General features: G+C 48.5%; 14 non-coding genes across 14 annotated transcripts; 6 read left to right on the top strand and 8 right to left on the bottom strand.

Moving 5' to 3' along the window:
- The first annotated feature begins 77 nt into the window (after positions 1-77).
- Positions 78-149, top strand: trnad-guc (transfer RNA aspartic acid (anticodon GUC)). The gene has a single exon. It is a non-coding gene; the product is annotated as a tRNA-Asp (tRNA).
- A 1,407-nt stretch (positions 150-1,556) lies between these two features.
- On the bottom strand, positions 1,557-1,638 carry trnal-aag (transfer RNA leucine (anticodon AAG)). Its single transcript has one exon. It is a non-coding gene; the product is annotated as a tRNA-Leu (tRNA).
- A 139-nt stretch (positions 1,639-1,777) lies between these two features.
- trnad-guc (transfer RNA aspartic acid (anticodon GUC)) lies at positions 1,778-1,849 on the top strand. The gene has a single exon. It is a non-coding gene; the product is annotated as a tRNA-Asp (tRNA).
- Positions 1,850-4,522: 2,673 nt separating this feature from the next.
- On the top strand, positions 4,523-4,594 carry trnad-guc (transfer RNA aspartic acid (anticodon GUC)). Its single transcript has one exon. It is a non-coding gene; the product is annotated as a tRNA-Asp (tRNA).
- Positions 4,595-4,978: 384 nt separating this feature from the next.
- trnae-uuc (transfer RNA glutamic acid (anticodon UUC)) lies at positions 4,979-5,050 on the bottom strand. Its single transcript has one exon. It is a non-coding gene; the product is annotated as a tRNA-Glu (tRNA).
- A 2,761-nt stretch (positions 5,051-7,811) lies between these two features.
- Positions 7,812-7,893, bottom strand: trnal-aag (transfer RNA leucine (anticodon AAG)). The gene has a single exon. It is a non-coding gene; the product is annotated as a tRNA-Leu (tRNA).
- Positions 7,894-9,062: 1,169 nt separating this feature from the next.
- trnad-guc (transfer RNA aspartic acid (anticodon GUC)) lies at positions 9,063-9,134 on the top strand. Its single transcript has one exon. It is a non-coding gene; the product is annotated as a tRNA-Asp (tRNA).
- A 384-nt stretch (positions 9,135-9,518) lies between these two features.
- On the bottom strand, positions 9,519-9,590 carry trnae-uuc (transfer RNA glutamic acid (anticodon UUC)). The gene has a single exon. It is a non-coding gene; the product is annotated as a tRNA-Glu (tRNA).
- A 307-nt stretch (positions 9,591-9,897) lies between these two features.
- trnal-aag (transfer RNA leucine (anticodon AAG)) lies at positions 9,898-9,979 on the bottom strand. Its single transcript has one exon. It is a non-coding gene; the product is annotated as a tRNA-Leu (tRNA).
- Positions 9,980-24,075: 14,096 nt separating this feature from the next.
- trnal-aag (transfer RNA leucine (anticodon AAG)) lies at positions 24,076-24,157 on the bottom strand. Its single transcript has one exon. It is a non-coding gene; the product is annotated as a tRNA-Leu (tRNA).
- A 139-nt stretch (positions 24,158-24,296) lies between these two features.
- On the top strand, positions 24,297-24,368 carry trnad-guc (transfer RNA aspartic acid (anticodon GUC)). Its single transcript has one exon. It is a non-coding gene; the product is annotated as a tRNA-Asp (tRNA).
- Positions 24,369-25,131: 763 nt separating this feature from the next.
- On the bottom strand, positions 25,132-25,213 carry trnal-aag (transfer RNA leucine (anticodon AAG)). Its single transcript has one exon. It is a non-coding gene; the product is annotated as a tRNA-Leu (tRNA).
- Positions 25,214-25,352: 139 nt separating this feature from the next.
- On the top strand, positions 25,353-25,424 carry trnad-guc (transfer RNA aspartic acid (anticodon GUC)). Its single transcript has one exon. It is a non-coding gene; the product is annotated as a tRNA-Asp (tRNA).
- Positions 25,425-26,841: 1,417 nt separating this feature from the next.
- On the bottom strand, positions 26,842-26,923 carry trnal-aag (transfer RNA leucine (anticodon AAG)). The gene has a single exon. It is a non-coding gene; the product is annotated as a tRNA-Leu (tRNA).
- Between the last annotated feature and the right edge of the window lie 189 nt (positions 26,924-27,112).

Raw genomic sequence — 27,112 nt, 5'->3', positions numbered from 1 at the left:
GCAATGCTTTGGTTGTGGCATGACAGGCAAAAGCCACGAACATTGGCTTGTCGCTTAGAAAGGGCTGTGCAAAGCAGTCCTCGTTAGTATAGTGGCCAGTATCTCCGCCTGTCACGCGGAAGACCAGGGTTCGATTCCCTGACGGGGAGATGGTTCAGGTGACTCTTAATTTCATCAGTTATAATCTTGTTGAAATTGGAGAAGTGACCACAGTATCCCTCCCTCAATGTTATGATGTGTGGACTCGGCGTTGCTGCACCGCCCTACAGAAATCAAACACAGTGTTTTAATAATGTTTGTTGCACCCCTCGAAATTAGGATGCATAACAAGTCTTCAAAAAGGGAAAATTGTTTGTCAGAGTCAGTGTTTCAAATTAAAGGTTTGGAACGCAGCAGGTGACGATCTCGACATAGCATCACAAAAATCAACCTTTGTAGAATTAGAAAAGTCCTTAGGCTAAGCCCTGTATGGACTTGTTTACTACAACGCAACTAATCACCTACGAGCAAACCCTGACAACAGTTTAATTAGAGCCTTCCACCTCAAGAACACATAAATCAATGGTTAGCCTAAAGTCCGTTGGTACAGAAAACAGCTTCAATACAACCACAGACAGTCTATCTTGGTCAACTTCAAATATCATATTGAGAGGGTTAAAGCTAAGGTTGGAGTTGGGAACAGCATCCTAAAAAACTGGCCGATACCAGCTGGGGAACAGATTCTGCCACTATCCGAGAAACTGAACTCGCCTTATGATTCAATACAGCCAAAAGTGCTTCATGTCATGTTGCCGAGATCGACCCTGTCCTAAACACTGTTTGCAAGGCTTTAACCGGATGCTTGAAATCCATTGGAACCGACGGTGGAAGCGCCGAATCCTAGCCACTAGACCACCAGGGAGCTGATCTTACCTCAGACACTTGTCTCCTGCATGGTTTCTTGACAAATAGGTGAAGAACCCATTGCATTCGTGTACCGTGTCAGAAATGCGAATTGTATTCTTTGAACCAGGGAATGTTCGTGTCTTAGGCGACAGTGAAGTGATAACCACTACATAATAGAAAGTGCTGCATGAATTTGGACTTGAACGTTGAAACATTATACAAGTCTAACAAGAGCAAACAGACTTTCCTTCCTCATGTCTTCTTTTGTCTTCTTGGTGTAGTCCATGTTGATGTTAAGGTTGTTGTTTCTACACAATGTCACCAGACAGGCCAACTCCCTCCTGCAAGTGGCTCCGTGCCGGCCAGTGAGACATCCTATTACTGCGGTGTGATCCAAATACAGAAACAGATAAAAGTGGCCAGAATGTTTTAAGTAGGGGCGGAGATCTTCAAACGTCATGTTGATTAACATACACGCACGTCCAACGTTTAGCTTTAACGGAGACTGCTGCGGGGCCTTAAAACTGTGCTGGTTGTGCTTTTATTATTGCATACTTGGCGTGGAAAACTCCAAACCCAACTTGTTTGCCCTATTTTTGCAAGCTTTCCAAAGCAGGACCAGGGTCTTATCGCCTCAGTGAGGGAAGATAGAAGTGCGTTACCAGCAGAAATGGCAGTGGTGGGCTTTGAACCCACGCCTCTCGAGAGACTGGAGCCTTAATCCAGTTCCTTAGACCGCTCGGCCACACTACCCTTAATGAGTGTTTTTAACTGATCAGTTTGTCGGCATTATGAGATGGCAGAAAGATGAAATCGCGAAGTTTTGGTTGTCGCATGGCAGGCAAAAGCCACAAACGCTGGCTTGTCCCTTGGAAAGGGCAGTGCAAAGCAGTCCTCGTTAGTATAGTGGACAGTATCTCCGCCTGTCACGCGGAAGACCAGGGTTCGATTCCCTGACGGGGAGATGGTTCAGGTGTCTCTTATTTTCATCAGTTATTATCTTGTTGAAATTGGAGAAGTGACCACGGTCTCCCTCCCTCAATGTTGTGATGTGTGGACTTGGCGTTAATGCACAGCCCTACAGAAATCACACACAGTATTTTACAAACGTTTGTTGCAACCCTCGAAATTAGGATGCATAACAAGTCTTCAAAAAGGGAAAATTCGTTAGGCCAAGCCCTGTATGGTCTTATTTACTACAACGCAACTAATCACCTATGAGCAATTCCTGACAACAGTTTAATTACAGTCTTCCACCTCAAGAACACACATACCAATGGTTAGCCTAAAGTCGGTTGGTACAGAAAACAGCTTCAATACAACCACAGACAGTCTATCTTGGTCACCTTCAAATATCATATTGAGAGGGTTAAAGCTAAGGTTGGAGTTGGGAACAGCATCCTAAAAAACTGGCCGATACCAGCTGGGGAACAGATTCTGCCACTCTCCGAGAAACTGAACTCGCCTTATGATTCAATCAAAAGTGCTTCATGTCATGTTGCAGTCAAGTTGCCGAAATCGACCCTGTCCTAAACACTGTTTGCAAGGCTTTAACTGGATGCTTGAAATCTATTAAAACCGACAATCCCTATCTGCTGTCAGGCATTGATCCTTCCTATATCAGACGTCAGAAGAAAAGCTCAAACAAGAAACAGACCCTTGTCTCGCTCTGTTTGACTAAGAACCAGCAAAGAAGACATTAAAAATCAACGCAAAACTTCCTACATTCAGTATAAGCCTTGATTGACTGCCATCACAGCAACAGGTTGGCCCTCTGCTCTAGCCGCCGGGAGAAAGCCTCACACAAATCCTCTCTCTGCCTAAGCAAATTTATTCTGCCCGGCTCCAGAGAAGTGTGGCCTTTTTGGTCCTGGCCTTGGCCTAAATCGCCCAAGATCTGAGAAAAGGATCGTTGCAAGGTATCCATGAACAAAAGAGGGTTGAGGTTAAGGTTGTTGTTTCTACACAATGTCACCAGACAGGCCAACTCCCTCCTGCAAGTGGCTCCGTGCCGGCCAGTGAGACATCCTATTACTGCGGTGTGATCCAAATACAGAAACAGATAAAAGTGGCCAGAATGTTTTAAGTAGGGGCGGAGATCTTCAAACGACATGTTGATAAACATACACACACGTCCACCTTTTAGCTTTACCGGTGGCTGCTGCGGGGCCTTAAAACTGTGCTGGTTGTGTTTTTATTATTGCATACCTGGCGTGGAGAACTCTAAAGCCAACGTGTTTGCCCTATTTTTGCAAGTTTTCCAAAGCTTTCCAAATTAGGCCCAGGGTCTTATCGCCTCAGTCAGGGAAGAAACAAGTGTGTTACCAGCAAAAATGGCAGTGGTGGGATTTGAACCCACGCCTCCCGAGAGACTGGAGCCTTAATCCAGCGCCTTAGACTGCTCGGTAGAGATGCGCGGTTTGCGGGCACAACCGCGGAGTCCGCGGATTATCCGCGGATCGGGCGGATGAAATTTAAAAAAATTAGATTTTATCCGCGGGTCGGGTGGAGCGGTTGAAAAAAAAAAAAAAAAGATTCTAAATAGATTCAGGCGGGTGGCAGTTAAACCAATTCGGAAATATATATACATAGTTAAATGTTGTTACCCACATACGAAAAACGAGCAGGCACCTGCAGCATATGCCACAACAGCAGAAAAAAAAAAAAGAATAGATGGACACTTTTACGGAGCGGAGAAGGGACGCCTCGCCGGGGTCCGGGACCGAGGCCCCTTCCCCCGAGAGGGCCCCACCGGGAGCCGTAGCTGAGGCGATCCGCGAGAAGGGCCCGACGCACGTCCAGGGTCACCACCGCGCCCACCGCACCGACACCCCGCCTCGTCCGCCTTCGCCGCGGCCGGCGTCACGCACAGCAGGTAAGCAGCTTACCTGCCCGCCACCCCCATGGCCGGGGGCTCATAACAGGGGTCACTCCGCGCGCTCCGCCTGCGCAGCTTACCTGCTCGCCACCCCCGTTGCCGGGGGCACGTAACAGGGGTCACTCCGCGCGCAGTGCGCTCACGAAAGGGGTGGGGCTCACCCTGGTTGATATAGACAGCAGGACGGTGGCCATGGACGTCGGAACCCGCTAAGGAGTGTGTAACAACCCACCTGCCGAATCAACTAGCCCTGAAAATGGATGGCGCTGGAGCGTCGGGACCATACCCGGCCGTCGCCGGCAGCGAGACGCGTTTGGAGGTGCGCTCAGCGCGGCTCCTATATGATTGCGCACTGGTGTGCGTCTGGGTCGTGACAGCGTGGCACGCGAATGTCTGTGCTGCATTGGATCAGTCTCCTTTCTTTAACAGGCAAAAGCTTTATAACCTCACTAATGCCTTGCATCGTCTATATTAGATATATAACAACGGGCGGGTGCGGGCGGATGCGGTTCTGATTAAATGTTAGGTCGGGTGGATGGCGGATGGTTGACAACTTTCTGATGCGGTTGCGGATGAAATAATTGCCTATCCGCGCATCTCTACTGCTCGGCCACACTACCCTGAATGCGTATTTTTAACTGATCAGTTTGTCGGCATTATGAGATGGCAGAAAGATGAAATCGCAATGCTTTGGTTGTGGCATGGCAGGCAAAAGCCACAAACGTTGGCTTGTCCCTTAGAAAGGGCTGTGCAAAGCAGTCCTCGTTAGTATAGTGGACAGTATCTCCGCCTGTCACGCGGAAGACCAGGGTTCGATTCCCTGACGGGGAGATGGTTCAGGTGTCTCTTGTTTTCATCAGTTATTATCTTGTTGAATTTGGAGAAGTGACCACAGTATCCCTCCCTCAATGTTGTGATGTGTGGACTCGGCGTTAATGCACAGCCCTACAGAAATCAAACACAGTATTTTGATAATGTTTGTTGCACCCCTCAAAATTAGGATGCATAACAAATCTTCAAAAAGGGAAAATTGTTTGTCAGAGTCAGTGTGTCAAATTAAAGGTTAGGGACACAGCAGGTGACGAGCTCGACATGGCATCACAAAAATCAACCTTTGTAGAATTAGCAAAGTCTTTAGGCCAAGCCCTGTATGGTCTTATTTACTACAACACAAGTAATTACCTACGAGCAAACGCTTATAGGGTTGAACGGTTTTTCCCTGAACGGGAATCGAACTCGGGCCGCGGCGGTGAAAGCGCCGAGTCCTAGCCACTAGACCACCAGGGAGCTGATCTTACCTCAGACACTTGTTTCCTGCATGGTTTCTTGACAAATAGGTAAAGCACCCATTGCATTTGTGTACCATGTTAGAAATGCCAATTGTATTCTTTGAACCAGGGGATGTTCGTGTCTTAGGCGACAGTGAAGTGATAAACACTACACAATGGAATGTGCTGCATGAATTTGGACTTGGACGTTGAAAATTGTTTATCAGAGTCAGTGTTTCAAATTAAAGGTTTGGAACGCAGCAGGTGACGAGCTCGACATAGCATCACAAAACTCAACCTTTGTAGAATTACAAAAGTCCTTAGGCTAAGCCCTGTATGGACTTGTTTACTACAACGCAACTAATCACCTACGAGCAAACCCTGACAACAGTTTAATTACAGCCTTCCACCTCAAGAACACATATACCAATGGTTAGCCTAAAGTCCATTGGTACAGAAAACAGCTTCAATACAACCACAGACAGTCTATCTTGGTCAACTTCAAATATCATATTGAGACGGTTAAAGCTAAGGTTGGAGTTGGGAACAGCATCCTTAAAAACTGGCCCATACCAGCTGGGGAACAGATTCTGCCACTATCCGAGAAACTGAACTCGCCTTATGATTCAATACAGCCAAAAGTGCTTCATGTCATGTTGCCGAGATTGACCCTGTCCTAAACACTGTTTGCAAGGCTTCAACCGGATGCTTGAAATCCATTGGAACCGACGGTGGAAGCGGCGAATCCTAGCCACTAGACCACCAGGGAGCTGATCTTACCTCAGACACTTGTCTCCTACATGGTTTCTTGACAAATAGGTGAAGCACCCATTGCATTCGTGTACCATGTCAGAAATGCGAATTGTATTCTTTGAACCAGGGAATGTTCGTGTCTTAGGGGACAGTGAATTGATAACCACTACATAACGGAAAGTGCTGTATGAATTTGGACTTGAACGTTGAAACATTATACAAGTCTAACAAGAGCAAACAGACTTTCCTTCCTCATGTCTTCTATTGTCTTCTTGGTGTAGTCCGTGTTGAGGTTAAGGTTGTTGTTTCTACACAATGTCACCAGACAGGCCAACTCCCTCCTGCAAGTGGCTCCGTGCCGGCCAGTGAGACATCCTATTACTGCGGTGTGATCCAAATACAGAAACAGATAAAAGTGGCCAGAATGTTTTAAGTAGGGGCGGAGATCTTCAAACGACATGTTGATAAACATACACACACGTCCACCTTTTAGATTTACCGGAGGCTGCTGCGGGGCCTTAAAACTGTGCTGGTTGTGTTTTTATTATCGCATACCTGGCGTGGAGAACTCCAAATTCAACGTGTTTGCCCTATTTTTGCAAGCTTTCCAAATTACGCCCAGGGTCTTATCGCCTCAGTCAGAAAAGATACAAGTGTATTACCAGCAAAAATGGCAGTGGTGGGATTTGAACCCACGCCTCCCGAGAGACTGGAGCCTTAATCCAGCGCCTTAGACCGCTCCTCCACACTACCCTGTACAAGTGCTTTTAACGGATCAATTTGTCGGAATTATGAGATGACAGAAAGATGAAATCGCAATGCTTTGGTTGTGGCATGACAGGCAAAAGCCACGAACATTGGATTGTCCCTTCGAAAAGGCAGTGTGGAGCAGTCCTCGTTAGTATAGTGGACAGTATCTCTGCCTGTCACGCGGAAGACCAGGGTTCGATTCCCTGACGGGCGTATGGTTCAGGTGTCTCTTATTTTCCTCAGTTATTATCTTGTTGAAATTGGAGAAGTTACCACAGTATCCCTCCCTCAATGTTATGATGTGTGGACTCGGCGTTAATGCACAGCCCTACAGAAATCAAACACAGTATTTTAATAATGTTTGTTGCACCCCTCGAAATTAGGATGTATAACAAGTCTTCACAAAGGGAAAATTGTTTGTCAGAGTCAGTGTGTCCAATTAAAGGTTAGGAACGCAGCAGGTGACGATCTCGACATAGCATCACAAAAATCAACCTTTGTAGAATTAGAAAAGTCCTTAGGTTAAGCCCTGTATGGACTTGTTTACTACAACGCAACTAATCACCTACAAGCAAACCCTGACAACAGTTTAATTACAGCCTTCCACCTCAAGAACACATATACCAATGGTTAGCCTAAAGTCCGTTGGTACAGAAAACAGCTTCAATGCAACCACAGACAGTTTATCTTGGTCAACTTCAAATATCATATTGAGAGGGTTAAAGCTAAGGTTGGAGTTGGGAACAGCATCCTAAAAAACTGGCCCATACCAGCTGGGGAACAGATTCTGCCACTATCCAAGAAACTGAACTCGCCTTATGATTCAATACAGCCAAAAGTGCTTCATGTCATGTTGCCGAAATCGACCCTGTCCTAAACACTGTTTGCAAGGCTTAAACCGGATGCTTGAAATCCATCGGAACCGACGGTGGAAGCGCCGAATCCTAGCCACTAGACCACCAGGGAGCTGATCTTACCACAGACACTTGTCTCCTGCATGGTTTCTTGACAAATAGGTGAAGCACCCATTGCATTCGTGTACCATGTCAGAAATGCGAATTGTATTCTTTGAACCAGGGAATGTTCGTGTCTTAGGCAGTGAAGTGATAACCACTACATAATGGAAGATGCTGCATGAATTTGGACTTGGACGTTGAAACATTATACAAGTCTAACAAGAGCAAACAGACTTTCCTTCCTCATGTCTTCTATTGTCTTCTTGGCCCAGGGTCTTATCGCCTCACTCAGGGAAGATACAAGTGTGCTACCAACAAAAGTGGCAGTGGTGGGATTTGAACCCATGCCTCCCGAGAGACTGGAGCCTTAATCCAGCGCCTTAGACCGCTCGGCCACACTACCCTGAATGAGTCTGTCTTGGCCAACTTCAAATATCATATTGAGAGGGTTAAAGCTAAGGTTGGAGTTGGGAACAGCATCCTAAAAAACTGGCCGATACCAGCTGGGGAACAGATTCTGCCACTATCTGAGAAACTGAACTCACCTAATGATTCAATACAGCCAAAAGTGCTTCATGTCATGTTGCCGAGATCGACCCTGTCCTAAACACTGTTTGCCAGGCTTTAACCGGATGCTTGAAATCCATTGGAACCGACGGTGGAAGCGGCGAATCCTAGCCACTAGACCACCAGGGAGCTGATTTGACCTCAGACACTTGTCTCCTACATGGTTTCTTGACAAATAGGTGAAGCACCCATTGCATTCGTGTACCATGTCAGAAATGCGAATTGTATTCTTTGAACCTGGGAATGTTCGTGTCTTAGGGGACAGTGAAATGATAAACACTACATAACGGAAAGTGCTGTATGATTTTCGACTAGGACGTTGAAACATTATACAAGTCTAACAAGAGCAAACAGACTTTCCTTCCTCATGTGTTCTATTGTCTTCTTGGTGTAGTCCGTGTTGAGGTTAAGGTTGTTGTTTCTACACAATGTCACCAGACAGGCCAACTCCCTCCTGCAAGTGGCTCTGTGCCGGGCAGTGAGACATCCTATTACTGCGGTGTGATCCAAATACAGAAACAGATAAAAGTGGCCAGAATGTTTTAAGTAGGGGCGGAGATCTTCAAACGACATGTTGATAAACACACACACACGTCCACCTTTTAGCTTTACCGGAGGCTGCTGCGGGGCCTTAAAACTGTGCTGGTTGTGTTTTTATTATTGCATACCTGGCGTGGAGGTTTCCAAATTCAACGTGTTTGCCCTATTTTTGCAAGCTTTCCAAATTACGCCCAGGGTCTTATCGCCTCAGTCAGGGAAGATACAAGTGTATAACCAGCAAAAAATGCAGTGGTGGGATTTGAACCCACACCTCCCGAGAGACTGGAGCCCTAATCCAGCCCCTTAGACCGCTCGGCCACACTACCCTGAATGACTATTTTTAACTGATCAGTTTGTCGGCATTATGAGATGGCAGAAAGATGAAATCGCAATGCTTTGGTTGTGGCATGACAGGCAAAAGCCACGAACGTTGGCTTGTACCTTGGAAAGGGCTGGGCAAAGCAGTCCTCGTTAGTATAGTGGGCAGTATCTCCGCCTGTCACGCGGAAGACCAGGGTTCGATTCCCTGACGGGGAGATGGTTCAGGTGTCTCTTATTTTCATCAGTTATTATCTTGTTCAAATTGGAGAAGTGACCACAGTATCCCTCCCTCAATGTTATGATGTGTGGACTCGGCGTTAATGCACAGCCCTACAGAAATCAAACACAGTATTTTAATAATGTTTGTTGCACCCCTCGAAATTAGGATGCATGACAAGTCTTCAAAAAGGGAAAATTGTTTGTCATAGTCAGTGTGTCAAATTAAAGGTTACGGACACAGCAGATGACGAGCTCGACATGGCATCACAAAAATCAACCTTTGTAGAATTAGCAAAGTCTTTAGGCCAAGCCCTGTATGGTCTTATTTACTACAACACAACTAATTACCTACGAGCAAACGCTTATAGGGTTGAACGTTTTTTCCCTGACCGGGAATCGAACCCGGGCCGCGGCGGTGAAAGCGCCGAATCCTAGCCACTAGACCACCAGGGAGCTGATCTTACTTCAGACACTTGTTTCCTGCATGGTTTCTTGACAAATAGGTGAAGCACCCATTGCATTAGTCTACCATGTCAGAAATATGAATTATATTCTTTGAACCGGGGGAACTTTCGTGTGAAGTGAAGTGATAAACACTACACAATGGAAAGTGCTGCATGAATTTGGACTTGGACGTTGAAACATTATACAAGTCTAACATGAGCAAACAGATTTTCCTTCCTCATGTCTTCCATTGTCTTCTTGGCCCAGGGTCTTATCGCCTCAGTCAGGGAAGATACAAGTGTGCTACCAACAAAAATGACAGTGGTGGGATTTGAACCCACGCCTCCCGAGAGACTGGAGCCTTAATCCAGCGCCTTAGACCGCTCGGCCACACTACCCTGTACAAGTGCTTTTAACGGATCAATTTGTCGGAATTATGAGATGGCAGTAAGATGAAATCGCAATGCTTTGGTTGTCACATGGCAGGCAAAAGCCACGAACGTTGGCTTGTCCCTTGGAAAGGGCTGTGCAAAGCAGTCCTCGTTAGTATAGTGGACAGTATCTCTGACTGTCACGTGGAAGACCAGGGTTCGATTCCCTGACGGGGAGATGGTTCAGGTGTCTCTTATTTTCATCAGTTATTATCTTGTTGAAATTGAAGAAGTGACCACGGTATCCCTCCCTCAATGTTGTGATGTGTGTACTCGGCGTTAATGCACAGCCCTACAGAAATCAAACATAGTATTTTAATAATGTTTGTTGCACCCCTCGAAATTAGGATTGTTTGTCAGGGATGAGAATCAGCACCTCCAAGTCCGAGTCCATGGTTCTCGCTCGGAAAAGAGTGGAGTGCCATCTCGGGGTTGGGGAGGAGACCCTGCCCCAAGTGGAGGAGTTCAAGTACCTCGGAGTCTTGTTCACGAGTGAGGGAAGAGTGGATCGTGAGATCGACAGGTAGATCGGTGCGGCCTCTTCAGTAATGCGGACGCTGTATTGATCCGTTGTGGTGAAGAAGGAGCTGAGCCGGAAGGCAAAGCTCTCAATTTACCGGTCGATCTACGTTCCCATCCTCACCTATGGTCATGAGCTTTGGGTTATGACCGAAAGGACAAGATCACGGGTACAAGCGGCCGAAATCAGTTTCCTCCGCCGGGTGGCAGGGCTCTCCCTTAGAGATAGGGTGAGAAGCTCTGTCATCCACGGGGAGCTCAAAGTAAAGCCGCTGCTCCTCCACATCGAGAGGAGCCAGATGAGGTGGTTCGGGCATCTGGTCAGGATGCCACCCGATCGCCTCCCTCGGGAGGTGTTTAGGGCACGTCCGACCGGTAGGAGGCCACGGGGAAGACCCAGGACACGTTGGGAAGACTATGTCTCCCGGCTGGCCTGGGAACGCCTTGGGATCCCCCGGGAGGAGCTGGACGAAGTGGCTGGGGAGAGGGAAGTCTGGGCTTCCCTGCTTAGGCTGCTCCCCCCGCGACCCGACCTCGGATAAGCGGAAGAAGATGGATGGATGGATGGATGTTTGTCAGAGTCAGTGTGTTCAGTTTTTTCCGTATTGGCCCTCTGAATAGGGGTCGTCACTCAGCATAAAAGGAATTACTCGCACTGCACTCTTTTGCTTGTTTTATTTGGTACTATTGCAGAAACAGTAGCAGCAGCAGCAGCAGCAGCAGCAGAAGCAGGTAATAACCTACAAGTAAACATGAACATAAAACAATGTATCTATCTTGAATCATCATAATGTAAATAATAGACATGAATTCATCAACTGAACCATAATTGTCAGGCTTGTCCCTGACAGTTTGGTCAAGTTTTAGTTTTTCCTCTGTCATTTCCTGTCAACGCTCTTATTTTGGTTCTGTTTCCTGTTTCTCCCTGAGTGCTGTGTCCCTTCAGCTGTGGCTGATTGGCACCTGGCCACACCTGGTGTCAATCAGCCAGCTGCTATTTATACCTGCCCTACCCTCCAGTCACTGCTGGATCATTGTCGTTCCTACCTGTCGTGTCGTTGTTCTTAATACTTGTTGTTGTAGCTCTGTCTACTTTTGGTTTCACTCTGCTCATGTCCTAGTTCCTTCGTGTCACAGTAAGTGTTTTTGGTTTCTTGTCCACAGTTAGCCTCTGTGCTATTTTTGTTCATAGCCAAGTTTGTTCTCCGCCTTGTGCGCGCCTTTTGTTACCCTTTCGTTTGTTGTTTTGCCTTAGTGTATAATTAAATCATGTTTTTTCGTACAATGCCTTCCGCCTTCTCTGCATCTTGGGGTTCGTCACCTACAAACTCTGACATAATGATCCAGCCAAATTCGAATCTCGCAGAGATGTCCATGGCGGAGAGGCTTAACAAAGTTTTGGACTTAGTGGCTAATCTGAAGAAAAGTTCGGCCGCTTTTCAAGCCCTCTCCCTCCCACCCCTGTCGTCTGTGGTCCTATCTGGGGACGTCTGGGATCCGTCCCTTGGGGGAGGGGCTATGAGTAGCAGTGCAGCTGGGGAGGCACAGCTACTTCTCGCCCCAATGGGTCTGCAAGAGACGGCGCCATCATCTCCGGTGGGTCTGCAACCTACGGCGTCACCATGCACTCCGGTGGTCCGGCAGACGCCACCATGCAGTCCGGTGGGCCGGCAGACGCCACCATGCAGTCCGGTGGGCCGGCAGACGCCACCATGCAGTCCGGTGGGCCGGCAGACGCCACCATGCAGTCCGGTGGGCCGGCAGACGCCACCATGCAGTCCGGTGGGCCGGCAGACGCCACCATGCAGTCCGGTGGGCCGGCAGACGCCACCATGCAGTCCGGTGGGCCGGCAGACGCCTCCATGCACTCCGGTGGGCCGGCAGACGCCACCATGCACTCCGGTGGGCCGGCAGACGCCACCATGCAGTCCGGTGGTCCGGCAGACGCCACCATGCAGTCCGGTGGTCCGGCAGACGCCACCATGCAGTCCGGTGGTCCGGCAGACGCCACCATGCAGTCCGGTGGTCCGGCAGACGCCACCATGCAGTCCGGTGGTCCGGCAGACGCCACCATGCAGTCCGGTGGTCCGGCAGACGCCACCATGCAGTCCGGTGGTCCGGCAGACGCCACCATGCAGTCCGGTGGTCCGGCAGACGCCACCATGCAGTCCGGTGGGTCTACAACCAACGGCGCCACCATCCTCCTCTCCGGTGGGCCAGCAGCAGACGGCGCCACCATCCTCCTCTCCGGTGGGCCAGCAGCAGACGGCGCCACCATCCTCCTCTCCGGTGGGCCAGCAGCAGACGGCGCCACCATCCTCCTCTCCGGTGGGCCTGCAGCAGACGGCGCCACCATCCTCTTCTCCGGTGGGCCAGCAGCAGACGGCGCCACCATCCTCTTCTCCGGTGGGCCAGCAGCAGAGGGCGCCACCATCCTCTTCTCCGGTGGGCCAGCAGCAGAGGGCGCCACCATCCTCTTCTCCGGTGGGCCAGCAGCAGAGGGCGCCACCATCCTCTTCTCCGGTGGGCCAGCAGCAGAGGGCGCCACCATCCTCTTCTCCGGTGGGCCAGCAGCAGAGGGCGCCACCATCCTCTTCTCCGGTGGGCCAGCAGCAGAGGGCGCCACCATCCTCTTCTCCGGTGGGCCAGCAGCAGAGGGCGCCACCATGCACTCCGGTGGGCCAGCAGAGGGCGCCACCGCCATCCTCCCCGGTGAGCCAGCAGAGTGCGCCACCGCCATCTTCTCCGGTGGGCCAGCAGAGGGCGCCACCGCCATCTTCTCCGGTGGGCCAGCAGAGGGCGCCACCATCGTCTCCGGTGGGTCCTCCCATGCCGGCGGTCGAGCCGCCTCGCCAATTGCGGCGGCGTTCAACTCGCCGTCGCCACCTAACTCTTCCCCGCTGGTTGCGGGGACACTTGGCCTGGTGGCCCACCTCCTTGTCCTCCCTCCACCCTCCCGTGACTTTGGACTGTTTTTTGGGGGGGGGTTCCTAGAACGTCTGGTATCCGTTATAGGAAGGGGGGCTACTGTCAGGCTTGTCCCTGACAGTTTGGTCAAGTTTTAGTTTTTCCTCTGTCATTTCCTGTCAACGCTCTTATTTTGGTTCTGTTTCCTGTTTCTCCCTGAGTGCTGTGTCCCTTCAGCTGTGGCTGATTGGCACCTGGTGTCAATCAGCCAGCTGCTATTTATACCTGTCCTACCCTCCAGTCACTGCTGGATCATTGTCGTTTCTACCTGTCGTGTCGTTGTTCTTAATACTTGTTGTTGTAGCTCTGTCTACTTTTGGTTTCACTCTGCTCATGTCCTAGTTCCTTCGTGTCACAGTAAGTGTTTTTGGTTTCTTGTCCACAGTTAGGCTCTGTGCTATTTTTGTTCATAGCCAAGTTTGTTCTCCGCCTTGTGCGCGCCTTTTGTTACCCTTTCGTTTGTTGTTTTGCCTTAGTGTATAATTAAATCATGTTTTTTTGTACAATGCCTTCCGCCTTCTCTGCATCTTGGGGTTCGTCACCTACAAACTCTGACAATAATGTTGTCAACCATGATATGACATATTATCAATCACTGTGATTTTATCCTAACTTATTAATTTTAGCATTACATTCTATTATCACCATTAATTTGTCATATAATGTTTTAAATGTGATCAGAATTATTTATAATGTCTCTATGGTTCATGGACAATCATATTAAAAAGACATAAAACACCGGCACTCTGTTTGAGGCACACATTACACATATGAGCAAAACTACATAAAAGAACTACAAATCCCATCAGCCAAACCAGGAAGTAAAGTGCCGGTATTTTTAACTCAAACCTTCGAAATGCAGCTGGACACACGCAACGTGACAACAATCTAATCCAGCAGATTTCAATCCACACATTACTGTTAATTTTGCCAATGTTGTTCAAAGACTAAATAGTGAGTGTTTGCCCTGGTTGTGACGCAGCAAGTCCGCCGCACAACAAGCGCTGCGGACACAGCGGACTTACAACAAACCGAAAAGCAAGAAAGCAGGCAAGCATGGAATTTAAACAATAATTCAGCTGATCTAACAAAGCAAAGCGGACATAACAAATGATCTTACCAGTGGGGTATGCTGGTGACGAAGTACGCTGTTTTTACAAACGAAACAATGACGCCATTTTTAAAGCTACCGACATGGTCACCTGTCAGTGGTAGCCCCGCCCATCTTAAAGTCCCAGGTAAGTCCGCCATAAATACATATACACATAAAAAATACACATATTAAATCCAACACCTCCCACTTAAGTTCCTGATGTCCCATCCAAGGAACTTACACCACAATCTAGAGACCCCACTTCGTGACACACATTCAAAAATCCAGTTACAATGATTTTTTATTTTTTTATTTTATTTTTTTTAAATGGAGTGTGGATGCTCATCTTCGTATATGTACTGTGTGCACTGTGTGGGCATGGTGGCAGCGATCCGCCTACACCAACCAGCCAAATAGTTTTAAGGGGTTTTGGGGCGTTGATTTGGCCAAAGGGTGGGGCAGTGACTGGAACTTTGAAGTCGCCCCGGGAGACAGCGTCATGAAGTCGCAGCTGGAGTCGAATCCTCTGCTGGGATCAGCACGATCAGCCGCCTTACATCCCTTTGCAGGATGATGGTTGACGGGAGTTGTTGATTTGTCCTGCCTTTTCTCTCAGTATTCGTCGTTGGAAGGCCAGCACAAACCTTGACATCGACGTCCCTGACGACTCCATGCCTGTCTGGTCTTGTGGCTGTAACTATGCCCAAGCGGAATTGTCCTCTCATAGCATTAGGGTCTGCGATCCAGACGATGTCTCCCTCATTGACGTTTCTCTCCTTTGTATGCCACTTCTCACGGACAAAGAGATTTGGACCGGCTAGTTCATTCCACTTGGCCCAGAATCTGTCAACTAAATTGTGGATGTTCCTTAGCCTGCGCCAAGGGTGGGTGACTAGATCAAGTCCATCTGTGTCTCCTCCCACTGAGGATCGTCCGAGGATGAGAGAGTTAGGAGTTATGTAGTCGACTGACTCCTCTTGCTCCTGGGCACGAGCGTCGATTGGGCGCTCATTTGTCAGGTTGGCTGCCTGAAAAATTAGTCTGGAACTCACCCCAGGTGAGAGAGTCTGTCGCTCCTTTCAAACTTGTTAGGGCTCTTTTTATCAGTTTTACGGCAGCTTCTGCTGCTCCATTCCGGTGAGGCGCATCGGCAGGGTGGAAGCACCATGCCCAGTCTGTCCCATTCTTGGCTGAAATGTCCTCAACAGATGATGTTTGTAGACAGCGCAAGTGGTTTTGGAGCTCATTCAAAGCGGGTTTAGCCCCAATGAAGTTCGTCCCTTTGTCGGACCATAGCTTGCGTGGGTGACCTCTAAGGGCAACAAAGCGGGAGTAGGCCAGCAGAAAACTTTCTGAGGACTGGTCATCGCATACATCGGCATGGACTGCCCTTGAAGCCATGCAGCAGAAAACAATTCCCCAGACTTTCTTCCTTGCTCTCCCCTTGACTGCGTCCTTGACTTCATAGGGGCCAAATAGATCCAGGGTTGTGTACTCGAATGGGCCTGCCCTTTGCGTGCGCTCCAGCGGGAGGTCACTCATCACTTGCTGGCATACTCTAGCTCTTTGCTTTCGGCAGTGGATGCAGTCATTTATAACTCTCCTGACTGCTCGACGGCCCTGTATGATTCAGGCTTTTCTCCGAGTACTTAGGAGAGTTGCTGCAATCCCCTCGTGGTTCTTCTCATGAGCCTCTTGGGCTAGTAATGTGGCCAATCTTGACTGCATAGGGATCAGAGGAATAGCTGTCTTGCCTTCATTCCAGGACTGAATTCGTCCTCCGAAGAGTAGGAGCCCCGTGACCTCATCTTTTCGGACCACGAGTCGGTCCAGAGTTTCATCCCGGAACTCAACTCCGTCCTGGGCTTCAAGGGCAAGGTAATGGAAGGCCTCTGTCCTCTCAACAGCTGTAAGACCAGGCTTTGCATTTCCATTGGCAGTGGCCTGGTGGCTGCCACCTAACCAGGCCTCCACTGCCCGCCGAGTCCAGGCAACAGTCCCGCACAGCCTGGCGAGGGAGCTAAACCTCCCAGGCTTAACGAGGCGCACAAGGGCCACGGGCCGCACCCGTAGGATAGACAGAGGTGGAGTGGTTCTGGGGCCGCCAGGCTCAGGAGGCTTCATTCTGCTGTCGCTCTCATTTTTCTGTCGTCTTGTGACCACGGCAGAGAATACGCGTCTTTGAAGCTTCTTGACGCTCTCTGGGGCGACCGTGGCAGCGATTTCATTTGCAGTCTTCACCGGCCACTTGCTTTCAGGCCACTTGAGGAAGTCAGGCCCGTTCTGCCACTCCGAGTCCTCGTTCAACTCCTCAGGAGTTGCTCCCCTCGTAAGGATATCGGCAATGTTTAGGTCTCCTTCAACCCACTTCCAAGCGTCCACTGGGCCGGCCTTCTGGATTTCTCCGATTCGATTTGCAAAGAAGGTCTGATATCCATAACTGTCCTTTTGGATCGCACCAAGGATCGTCTGGCTGTCTACTAGGTGTACCCAATGATCGACTGGGATGCGGCAGTGCCTCTCAAAGTACTTCCTCAAGCGAGTAGCAATTACCGCGCCACACAGTTCAGCTTTAACTCCATCCCCCTTCTGGTCGAGAGGAGTAAGCTTGGCCTTCGACTCCACCAGCCTCACGATGACCTTACCAGGCTCGGTTTCCCAGCGGAGATAAAGCACAGCTCCGTAAGAAGCTTCGCTCCCATCAGAGAATGTAACCCCAATTGGGGGGCCTAAGGCTGCAGGGGGGGTGAGGCTCCGGTCAAATCTTACTTGGCCGAGCCTTGCATACTCCTCAAAAAGTCTGACTGCTGACTCCCGGAGTCCTGGTGACAGTGGGTCATCCCATGTGTCCTTCATCGGGCGATCTCTTCTTGCTTCTTGAAAGGACTCCCTTACGAGTATTACTCCTTTCTGTTTCGCAGGGGAGACCAGACCAATGGGGTCATAGAGGCTAGCAATTTGGCCAAGAAGCAAGCGCCGGCTCAGCGGCTCAGGAGTGCTGCTCCTAATCTCGTCCTCTCTTAAGTCAAGCCCAGTCCTCATCTTCCCCCTCTTCTTTGAGAAGTTGATTGTAGCGAGGATGCGGAGCTTGTCTGACTCGGGCTCGTACCCAACCCCGAGGGCTTTGCTGTCTTCCTCTTGCATCTGATTTGGGAGGATGAGGATGTTCGGCGTGCTCGGACAGCCAAGCTGGGGACTGCTTTGGGTTCCCCCTCTCCCACTTTGGCCAGAGAAGACCCAGGGTTTTAGAGAGAACCCTCCTGCCTCCAAGATCTTCTCCACACCAACAGTTGTCTCTCGTAGAGCATCAAGATCATTGTCCGACGTCAGGATGTCATCGACGTAGCAGTCTTCTTCTAAAACTCTACGTTCTTTGAGCATTGACGAGAACTGTGGCAGTTTAGCTGTCTCTCGCATTGCAACTTGGGCAATACATCCTGCTGGCTTATCGCCAATGTTCACTCGGACAACTGCAAACGTCTCTATTTCGTTCAGGGGGTCATCCCTCCACAGGAATCGATGCAGGTGGACCTCTTCATCCTTGAGCCAAACTGAGTTGTACATCTTTCGTACATCGCCCAGGGCAGCATGTTGCCCGCTTCTGAACCGTAAGAGAACTCCTTTTATTGGATTAAGTACATCTGGACCTTTGTGGAGAAGGTCATTCAGGCTCCAACCCTGAAACTCTTGGCTGCTATTCCACACTATTCTCACAGGGGTGGAAGCAGAGTGGGGGTTCAGGGCGACCAAGTGGCTAATGTACCACTTTGGGCCCTTCCAGGAATCCATCTCTTCTTCTGATAGCTTGACAGCCGCACCTCTTCTGACCATGTCATGGATTTGTTTCCCATACGCTGCTTTCCAAGCGGGTTCTCGTCCCAGCCTGGACTCTGTCCTCCTGAAAGTAGCCTCCACGGCTCTGCGATTGTCAGGGAGAGAGGCTGGGTCTCCTCGCCAGGGATAGGCAGCTTCCCAGTGGGGTAACTGGCTGTGCTTGTCTGCTAGAACATAGGAGAGGCCATTTTTGATTTTCTCCAACTCCCTTTCTTCTCCAAGGGTCATCTCCTTTCCTCCTGGGGCACACATGCCACATTTGCAGCCCCCACATTGAGGGTCGCACGCTGCCCCGATGCTGTCCCACCTGAACCACTCTAACACTTCCTTGTTAGTTGTAGCGGTGCTGCTGAGGACTGTCTCTTTCTTTGTGAACTCGGTGTTCGAATTGCTTGAGTCCACAAGGACCTCCTCATATACTTTTGAGGCAGTTCTCATGGACCTCGCGACATGAGTGTCAGACTGGTGGAAGGTTAAATCTACCATCTCAAGGAGGTCAGGGTGGGTTCCAGCGACCGTCTTTCCAAGTGGGCCATCCCAAAGGATCAGGTCCCCTTTTCTCCTGACTGGCTGTGGGACCAGGCGACCTTCCCTGTGGCTGATGAGGAGATCGATTTTGGTGGGCCGGACCAAGTCTTCAGCAGCAACACCAGGGAAGAACCCTTGAAGTTGATGTGGTGTGGCTTTCTGGGTGACCTTTGCGATGCTCTCCAGACGGTAGCAAATGATCTTGTGCACTCCCACCGTTCCCTCGGGAGTTCCTACCCTCAACTGAAGGGTGTATCTTCTGGTCATGATTGTCCTCCGCATCCCACCAACTCCATGCACAATCAATTTGATGTTCTCTCCACATAGTCCGAGACGCTTGGCTCCAGTATTTGTGATGTAATTGGTATCTGAAGCAAGGTCAATCAATGTTCCGATGAGATGGCCAGAGTTGGTAGTGACCTTGAGGAGCATCATTAGTACTGGATATTCTTTAGGTAGACTTCCATTGCTGTTGCAGATTGCTGTGGTGGTTTTGTTTGAGAAGACTTTCCTACACTCTGTCCTCTGCTCTGGGGTTAGCGTTGCAAGAAACTCTTCCTGTTGGTTGGTTAGGCAAAGAGGCCTTTTCACTACTTTCGCTGGGACTTTACTGCCACCGTCCCTTTGAGTGGCGAACCTGGGGCAGAGCAGGTAGTGGTGAGCCTCGTCTTGCCGGCAGTCCGCTTTACTGCAGAGGAACCCTGAGTTGCAACGGCCATCCTTGGGGTGAATGTTCAAGCACCTGTTGCACACACCATGGGTCCTTAGGTGAGACTTTCTTTTTTCCAGGTCCAAGTCCCTGAAGGTTTTGCAAGCAAAAAGCCTTCCAGTGTGTGTTTCGTCGCCACAGACGGAGCATTGCAATTGTGTCTTTGCTGGAGGCCCGCGTTGACCTGCAGTGACCCTGGAGAAAGCCTTCTTCGCCCTCTTCTCTGAAGTTTCTATCGGGCGTTTCTCAGAGGGAGTATTTTCTGCAAGGCTTGTTTCCAACTGGTCCAGCTCTTCAAGAATTACCTCCTGTCTCTTTAGGAATTGAAGAAGACACTCAAAATGGTTCTGATGGGCGAAACCATTGGTGGGCACATTCTTGTGATCCACCCATTTCTCCTTTAGGAAGTTCGGTAGCTTACTCTCCAGAGACTGTGCCACCAGACGATTTTTCATAACATCCTCTTCACCCAGGATGAGAAGGTTGCTTAGGGCCCTTTCCACCGTCTGGATCAGCTCAATTGCTCTCCTAGGGTTATTTCCTTTTACAGGGGGCGGGCCTTGCACCTCACTCGCAATCATTTGGACAATCCTTGCCTTATTCCCATATCTGTTATCCAAGCGTTGGAACATTTCCTCAGCGGACGCGCAGCTGGACAGGACTAGGTCCTTCTTCACTTTCTCACCGAGGCTAGCTAAGAGATGGAACCTTGTTACACCTGCCGTCCTCAGTGGGTTCCCCAATTGCTCCAGTTCTCCCCATTCAGCCTTCCAACGGTAATAATCTGTTATGTCACCAGAAAACGTGGGGAGACGTGCTCTCTGGAGGGGGAACTGATTTCTGTAGCCGTAACCTCCAGGATACATGTCAGGGATGCCCCGTGGAGCACTCTGGGTCATCAGCGGTGTGCTAGAGGCATTTGATGTGGTTCCAGTGCTGCCACCAACTGGTCCACTAAGTGCCTGGATTCTGGCACCTGAAGCTGAGATGGTTGTTGGGTGGGGGTTAGATGGAGCAACTTGGGTGTTGCTGCCTGAAGGAAGTTCCTCTTTGAGACTGGGACCGCTAAATGGGGGCTCTGTGAGACTGACTGGGTTGAGCACGTCCTGCGCCCTATCAGACTTTTTTTCTTGTCGGACTTTGTCATCCATATCTTCATCGGATGACTCAGTGCATCTTGGGTCTCGCCAGCTATCCTCCCAGTCTCTTACTCGGCGCCACAGAGCTCGGACCTTCTCCTTGAGCATCTTTGTGTTGGCATATGAGATAAGAGCATCCCAGTTTCTGCATCTTCGCTCGAGCTCATCGATCCTCTCTCTCAGGCCACGTCTGGTGAGCTCAAAATCAGACCTCTTTAACTTCTTTATGTTGCAGCCCTCAACCTGGTCCATCTTAGTCTCTGCACTGGAAACACATTCTCCGATGTCATCTGCTGCGAACTTAGTCCAGATTCTTTCTTGAATGAGCTCAACGGTCTCTGTGTATTTACGGAGGCACTCAGCTGTCTTCTCCACTATGCAGGCTGCTTCTTCTTTTGCCTTGTCCTCTTCATCCTCGGTTCCGTTCACCGCATTGAGGGCTTCAGCATAGTCATCTCCTGCATCACTGACCCTCTCATAGTCCACCTCAAGGATCCTCAGCTCGTCCATCAGGGCTCTCTCCCCTAACAGTTTGACTTTGGAGGCAAGCTTATTGGCCCTCTTGGTGAAGGAGGATTGCGCAGCAGAGCGCTTCCCTCTGAGGGCTTCAAGTTCCTGTGTGTCCATTTTCCTTATTCTTTATCTGACCGGGGTTTGGTTTCACCAGCAGGGTCCTTTCCCTCCAAATAGTGGTTCTCCTTTGGTCAATTGTTAGGTGGACAATGTTGTTTCGCTTGGAGAGTTATTTATTCCTCTTCAAGGCTTTAAAACTCATCGGGGGATTTGTAGGTAAATTCCAATCTCATCCAACCCGTTGGTTATTACTGTTCAGTTTTTTCCGTATTGGCCCTCTGAATAGGGGTCGTCACTCAGCATAAAAGGAATTACTCGCACTGCACTCTTTTGCTTGTTTTATTTGGTACTATTGCAGAAACAGTAGCAGCAGCAGCAGCAGAAGCAGGTAATAACCTACAAGTAAACATGAACATAAAACAATGTATCTATCTTGAATCATCATAATGTAAATAATAGACATGAATTCATCAACTGAACCATAATGTTGTCAACCATGATATGACATATTATCAATCACTGTGATTTTATCCTAACTTATTAATTTTAGCATTACATTCCACGGCGTGGCGCAGTGGAAGAATGGCCGTGCGCGACCCGAGGGTCCCTGGTTCAATCCCCACCTAGTACCAACCTCGTCATGTCCGTTGTGTCCTGAGCAAGACACTTCACCCTTGCTCCTGATGGGTGCTGGTTAGCGCCTTGCATGGCAGCTCCCTCCATCAGTGTGTGAATGTGTGTGTGAATGGGTAAATGTGGAAGTAGTGTCAAAGCGCTTTGAGTACCTTGAAGGTAGAAAAGCGCTATACAAGTACAACCCATTTATTATTTATCATTCTATTATCACCATTAATTTATGTCATATAATGTTTTAAATGTGATCAGAATTATTTATAATGTCTCTATGGTTCATGGACAATCATATTAAAAAGACATAAAACGCCGGCGCTCTGTTTGAGGCACACATTACACATATGAGCAAAACTACATAAAAGAACTACAAATCCCATCAGCCAAACCAGGAAGTAAAGTGCCGGTATTTTTAACTCAAACCTTCGAAATGCAGCTGGACACACGCAACGTGACAACAATCTAATCCAGCAGATTTCAATCCACACATTACTGTTAATTTTGCCAATGTTGTTCAAAGACTAAATAGTGAGTGTTTGCCCTGGTTGTGACGCAGCAAGTCCGCCGCACAACAAGCGCTGCGGACACAGCGGACTTACAACAAACAGAAAAGCAAGAAAGCAGGCAAGCATGGAATTTAAACAATAATTCAGCTGATCTAACAAAGCAAAGCGGACATAACAAATGATCTTACCAGTGGGGTATGCTGGTGACGAAGTACGCTGTTTTTACAAACGAAACAATGACGCCATTTTTAAAGCTACCGACATGGTCACCTGTCAGTGGTAGCCCCGCCCATCTTAAAGTCCCAGGTAAGTCCGCCATAAATACATATACACATAACAAATACACATATTAAATCCAACACAGTGTGTCAAATTAAAGGTTAGGGACGCAGCAGGTGACGAGCTCGACATAGCATCACAAAAATCAACCTTTGTAGAATTAAAAAAGTCCTTAGGCTAAGCCCTGTATGGACTTGTTTACTACAACGCAACTAATCACCTACGAGCAAACCCTGACAACAGTTTAATTACAGCCTTCCACCTCAAGAACACATATACCAATGGTTAGCCTAAAGTCCGTTGGTACAGAAAACAGCTTCAATACAACCACAGACAGTCTATCTTGGTCAACTTCAAATATCATATTGAGAGGGTTAAAGCTAAGGTTGGAGTTGGGAAAAGCATCCTAAAAAACTGGCCCATACCAGCTGGGGAACAGATTCTGCCACTATCCAAGAAACTGAACTCGCCTTATGATTCAATACAGCCAAAAGTGCTTCATGTCATGTTGCCGAGATCGACCCTGTCCTAAACACTGTTTGCAAGGCTTTAACCGGATGCTTGAAATCCATTGGAATCGACGGTGGAAGCGCCGAATCCTAGCCACTAGACCACCAGGTAGCTGATCTTACCTCAGACACTTGTCTCCTGCATGGTTTCTTGACAAATAGGTGAAGCACCCATTGCATTCGTGTACCATGTCAGAAATGCGAATTGTATTCTTTGAACCAGGGAATGTTCGTGTCTTAGGGGACAGTGAAGTGATAACCAGTACATAATGGAAAGTGCTGCATGAATTTGGACTTGGACGTTGAAACATTATACAAGTCTAACAAGAGCAAACAGACTTTCTTTTCTCATGTCTTCTATTGTCTTCTTGGTGTAGTCCATGTTGATGTTAAGGTTGTTGTTTCTACACAATGTCACCAGACAGGCCAACTCCCTCCTGCAAGTGGCTCCGTGCCGGCCAGTGAGACATTCTATTACTGCGATGCGATCCAAATACAGAAACAGATAAAAGTGGCCAGAATGTCTTAAGTAGGGGCGGAGATCTTCAAACGACATGTTGATAAACATACACGCACGTCCAACGTTTAGCTTTACCGGAGACTGCTGCAGGGCCTTAAAACTGTGCTGGTTGTGCTTTTATTATTGCATACCTGGCGTGGAAAACTCCAAACCCAACTTGTTTGCCCTATTTTTGCAAGCTTTCCAAAGCTTTCCAAATTAGGCCCAGGGTCTTATCGCCTCAGTCAGGGAGGATAGAAGTGCATTACCAGCAAAAATGGCAGTGGTGGGATTAGAACCCACGCCTCCCGAGAGACTGGAGCCTTAATCCAGCGCCTTAGACCGCTCGGCCACACTACCCTGTAGAAGTGCTTTTAGCGGATCAATTTGTCGGAATTATGAGATGGCAGAAAGATGAAATCGCAATGCTTTGGTTGTGGCATGGCAGGCAAAAGCCACGAACGCTGGCTTGTCCCTTGGAAAGGGCTGTGCAAAGCAGTCCTCGTTAGTATAGTGGACAGTATCTCCGCCTGTCACGCGGAAGACCAGGGTTCGATTCCCTGATGGGGAGATGGTTCAGTTGTCTCTTATTTTCATCAGTTATTATCTTGTTGAAATTGGAGAAGTGACCACAGTATCCCTCCCTCAATGTTGTGGTGTGTGGACTCGGCGTTAATGCACAGCCCTACAGAAATCAAACATAGTATTTTAATAATGTTTGTTGCACCCCTCGAAATTAGGATGCATAACAAGTCTTCAAAAAGGGAAAATTGTTTGTCAGAGTCAGTGTGTCAAATTAAAGGTTAGGGACGCAGCAGGTGACGAGCTCGACATAGCATCACAAAAATCAACCTTTGCAGAATTAGAAAAGTCCTTAGGCCAAGCCCTGTATGGTCTTATTTACTACAACACAACTAATTACCTACATGCAAACGCTCGTAGGGTTGAACGGTTTTGCCCCGACGGGGAAACGAACCCGGGCCGCGGCGGTGAAAGCGCCGAATCCTAGCCACTAGACCACCAGGGAGCTGATCTTACCTCAGACACTTGTTTCCTGCATGGTTTCTTGACAAATAGGTGAAGCACCCATTGCATTCGTGTACCATGTCAGAAAAGCGAATTGTATTCTTTGAACCAGGGGAACTCTTATGTGAAGTGAAGTGATAAACACTACACAATGGAAAGTGCTGCATGAATTTGGACTTGGACGTTGAAACATTATACAAGTCTAACAAGAGCAAACAGACTTTCTTTCCTCATGTCTTCTATTGTCTTCTTGGCCCAGGGTCTTATCGCCTCACTCAGGGAAGATACAAGTGTGCTACCAACAAAAATGGCAGTGGTAGGATTTGAACCCACGCCTCCCGAGAGACTGGAGCCTTAATCCAGCGCCTTAGACCGCTCGGCCACACTACCCTGTACAAGTGCTTTTAACGGAGCAATTTGTCGGAATTATGAGATGGCAGAAAGATGAAATCGCAATGCTTTGGTTGTGGCATGGCAGGCAAAAGCCACGAACGTTGGTTTGCCCCTTGGAAAGGGCTGAGCAAAGTAGTCCTCGTTAGTATAGTGGACAGTATCTCCGCCTGTCACGCGGAAGACCAGGGTTCGATTCCCTGACGGGGAGATGGTTCAGGTGTCTCTTATTTTCATCAGTTATTATCTTGTTCAAATTGGAGAAGTGACCACAGTATCCCTCCCTCAATGTTATGATGTGTGGACTCTGCGTTAATGCACTGCCCTACAGAAATCAAACACAGTATTTTAATAATGTTTGTTGCACCCCTCGAAATTAGAATGCATACCAAGTCTTCAAAAAGGGAAAATTGTTTGTCAGAGTCAGTGTGTCAAATTAAAGGTTAGGGACGCAGCAGGTGACGAGCTCGACATAGCATCACAAAAATCAACCTTTGTAGAATTAGAAAAGTCCTTAGGCCAAGCCCTGTATGGACTTGTTTACTACAACGCATCTAATTACCTACGAGCAAACCCTGACAAAAGTTTAATTACAGCCTTCCACCTCAAGAACACATATACCAATGGTTAGCCTAAAGTCCATTGGTACAGAAAACAACTTCAATACAACCACAGACAGTCTATCTTGGTCAACTTCAAATATCATATTGAGAGGGTTAAAGCTAAGGTTGGAGTTGGGAACAGCATCCTAAAAAACTGGCCGATACCAGCTGGGGAACAGATTCTGCCACTATCCGAGAAACTGAACTCGCCTTATGATTCAATACAGCCAAAAGTGCTTCATGTCATGTTGCCGAGATCGACCCTGTCCTAAACACTGTTTGCAAGGCTTTAACCGGATGCTTGAAATCCATTGGAACCGACGGTGGAAGCGCCGAATCCTAGCCACTAGACCACCAGGAAGCTGATCTTACTTCAGACATTTGTCTCCTGCATGGTTTCTTGACAAATAGGTGGCGCACCCATTGCATTCGTGTACCATGTCAGAAATGCGAATTGTATTCTTTGAACCAGGGAATGTTCGTGTTTTAGGCGACAGTGAAGTGATAACCACTACATAATGGAAAGTGCTGCATGAATTTGGACTTGGACGTTGAAACATTATACAAGTCTAACAAGAGCAAACAGACTTTCTTTCCTCATGTCTTCTATTGTCTTCTTGGTGTAGTCCATGTTGATGTTAATGTTGTTGTTTCTACACAATGTCACCAGACAGGCCAACTCCCTCCTGCAAGTGGCTCCGTGCCGGCCAGTGAGACATCCTATTACTGCAGTGTGATCCAAATACAGAAACAGTTAAAAGTGGCCAGAATGTCTTTAGTAGGGGCGGAGATCTTCAAACGACATGTTGATAAACATACACGCATGTCCAACGTTTAGCTTTACCGGAGACTGCTGCGGGGCCTTAAAACTGTGCTGGTTGTGTTTTTATTATTGCATACCTGGCGTGGAAAACGCCAAACCCAACTTGTTTGCCCTATTTTTGCAAGCTTTCCAAAGCTTTCCAAATTAGGCCCAAGGTCTTATCGCCTCAGTCAGGGAAGATAGAAGTGCATTACCAGCAAAAATGGCAGTGGTGGGATTTGAACCCACGCCTCCCGAGAGACTGGAGCCTTAATCCAGCGCCTTAGACCGCTCGGCCACACTACCCTGAATGAGTGTTTTTAACTGATCAGTTTGTCGGCATTATGAGATGGCAGAAAGATGAAATCGCAATGCTTTGGTTGTCGCATGGCAGGAAAAAGCCACGAACGCTGGCTTATCCCTTGGAAAGGGCAGTGCAAAGCAGTCCTCGTTAGTATAGTGGACAGTATCTGCGCCTGTCACGCGGAAGATCAG

This window comes from Nerophis lumbriciformis, linkage group LG03 (assembly GCF_033978685.3).
Source record: "Nerophis lumbriciformis linkage group LG03, RoL_Nlum_v2.1, whole genome shotgun sequence".
Taxonomy (NCBI): Eukaryota; Metazoa; Chordata; class Actinopteri; order Syngnathiformes; family Syngnathidae; genus Nerophis; species Nerophis lumbriciformis.
The sequence above is the reverse complement of the archived record's forward strand: the minus strand, read 5'-3'. Positions and strand labels throughout refer to the sequence as shown.